The sequence below is a fragment of the Chiloscyllium punctatum genome, unplaced genomic scaffold (genome assembly GCF_047496795.1).
Source record: "Chiloscyllium punctatum isolate Juve2018m unplaced genomic scaffold, sChiPun1.3 scaffold_983, whole genome shotgun sequence".
Lineage (NCBI taxonomy): Eukaryota > Metazoa > Chordata > Chondrichthyes > Orectolobiformes > Hemiscylliidae > Chiloscyllium > Chiloscyllium punctatum.
Genome location: NW_027310717.1, coordinates 37,501 through 40,000, shown reverse-complemented (window position 1 = coordinate 40,000; position 2,500 = coordinate 37,501). Strand labels below are relative to the sequence as shown.

Below are 2,500 nucleotides of genomic sequence, written 5' to 3'. Positions count from 1 at the left end.
GCCCGTTTCCGTTTCAACTTGTCTCGCGAGGGTGGTTTCGGGGCCAGCAGGAGAGCTCGTCGGGGTAGCAGGCCCTGCAGCCGTGGTCACCGCCAAACCCCCACAACTCGAGCAAGTGAAAAAAAAAGTAACAAATAAGAAAGGATCGTCGGCTTGGGGGTACGCCCGTTTCCGTTTCAACTTGTCTCGCGAGGGTGGTTTCGGGGCCAGCAGGAGAGCTCGTCGGGGTAGCAGGCCCTGCAGCCGTGGTCACCGCCAAACCCCCACAACTCGAGCAAGTGAAAAAAAAAGTAACAAATAAGAAAGGATCGTCGGCTTGGGGGTACGCCCGTTTCCGTTTCAACTTGTCTCGCGAGGGTGGTTTCGGGGCCAGCAGGAGAGCTCGTCGGGGTAGCAGGCCCTGCAGCCGTGGTCACCGCCAAACCCCCACAACTCGAGCAAGTGAAAAAAAAAAGTAACAAATAAGAAAGGATCGTCGGCTTGGGGGTACGCCCGTTTCCGTTTCAACTTGTCTCGCGAGGGTGGTTTCGGGGCCAGCAGGAGAGCTCGTCGGGGTAGCAGGCCCTGCAGCCGTGGTCACCGCCAAACCCCCACAACTCGAGCAAGTGAAAAAAAAAAGTAACAAATAAGAAAGGATCTCTGTCGGCTTGGGGGTACGCCCGTTTCCGTTTCAACTTGTCTCGCGAGGGTGGTTTCGGGGCCAGCAGGAGAGCTCGTCGGGGTAGCAGGCCCTGCAGCCGTGGTCACCGCCAAATCGCCACAACTCGAGCAAGTGAAAAAAAAAGTAACAAATAAGAAAGGATCGTCGGCTTGGGGGTACGCCCGTTTCCGTTTCAACTTGTCTCGCGAGGGTGGTTTCGGGGCCAGCAGGAGAGCTCGTCGGGGTAGCAGGCCCTGCAGCCGTGGTCACCGCCAAACCCCCCACAACTGTTGGGCGCCTACCTGCGCGGGGCAGGAGGACACTTTCCGATTTCAAATCTCCGTTTGCCGAGTCCACCCCGAACGCACGCGGGCGGGCGGGTTCGCATCACCCTTCGTCACAAGGGGCGAAGCCCGTTCCACCGTCTCGTCAGTAGTGCCGACCGGTCTGTGATCGACGAGGGGAGCCACACCAGGTCCGGCCCTGCTGCTTGGCGGCACCGCGTCGTCGGGAGCTCGCGACAGACGGAGGGTTTCGGTGTACTCTCCAGCCACGGGAAACGAAGCCGGTGATGCAGGCGCCGGTCTTTCGCTCCCAAATCGGCTGGGTTTACATCGTTGCTATCTAGTCACGCTCCCTTCAAACCCGACGGGGGTACCTATTCCCCTCACCCGTCTGTGCGTATACAGCCTCTTTGCACTTGCGGGATGGGGGTGGTGGTTTAAAGACTCTCGAGTTGCCGCCCGTCGGTCTCCGAGCTCCGTGCAGTAGTGATCCCCAGCGAACTGCCAGCAGGGCGAACGAGCGATCCCGCTCTCGGTCGGGGCGCCTGGCGTCGATCGGTGGTCGGTGGCTTGCGGGCAAGCTGCGCTGTGAGTGTGGGAACGAGTATGACGAGCCGTTGCCGCGACTCCCAGTCCACCTCGGCGGTGGCTGGGCCGGGCGGGCGTCTGCTCGGGCGAGTGCCGCCCCCGCCTCCTCGCAGGAAGTCCGCTCGCCGACACGCCGCCACGTGCACGCGTCAGTGACGCTGCCGAACCGATGGCCGGTGCCCGTTCCCGCCTCTGCTTTTCCTAGGGCAAAGCTGCTGCACGCCTCGTGATACTAGGCGGGCGACATGGTGGCGGTGATCCTGCCTCCGTCGCTGCGGTGCGTTGGGGCACGCATCGCCTCTTGGGCGCCCTGTCCTCCTCCCCCCAATAGACGTATGTTTCTGCGGGCCGCACCAGGATGGTGCTCCCCATCGCTTCACGCCACCCTGCTCCGCCCGCACGCCGGCGTGCAGGTGGCTGTAGCTCAAGGTGGGGAGCGTATGTGCGGTCCGGGTCGCTTTCCTCTGGCGAGGGAGAGACCTAAAACAAACTCAGACAACTCTTGACGGTGGATCACTCGGCTCGTGCGTCGATGACGAACGCAGCTAGCTGCGAGAATTAATGTGAATTGCAGGACACATTGATCATCGACACTTTGAACGCACTTTGCGGCCCCGGGTTCTTCCCGGGGCCACGCCTGTCTGAGGGTCGTTTGGCAATCAATCGCACTCGCCTTGGCTGGCGAGAGCGCGGCTGGGGTGTCGCAGAGGACCCGTCCTCTTTGTCCCCCTAAGTTCAGACTCCGGAGCCCTCCGGCGTCGGAGCGCTTGGCCTTTCCCCCCCACCCTGCACATTCCGTTCGTCAGGCTCGACGCCATCCCCCCGCCGGGGAGCGCGGCCTGGCGTCCGTCTGTGTCGTGGCAGTGGGGCCAGCACGGCTGTCACCGGTCCCAGAATGGCTGTCGGTGGTTCACACTGTGTGTGTGTGCCAACCCTCCTGGTCTCTGGGACACGGAGCTGCCACGAAGTGTTGAGCCTCCAGTGGGGG

At 62.4% G+C, this 2,500-nt stretch overlaps 1 non-coding gene across 1 annotated transcript; it reads left to right on the top strand.

Annotated features, from left to right (window-relative positions):
* Positions 1 to 2,009: 2,009 nt before the first annotated feature.
* Positions 2,010 to 2,163, top strand: LOC140474400 (5.8S ribosomal RNA). Its single transcript, XR_011959083.1, has one exon. It is a non-coding gene; the product is annotated as a 5.8S ribosomal RNA (ribosomal RNA).
* Positions 2,164 to 2,500: the final 337 nt, after the last annotated feature.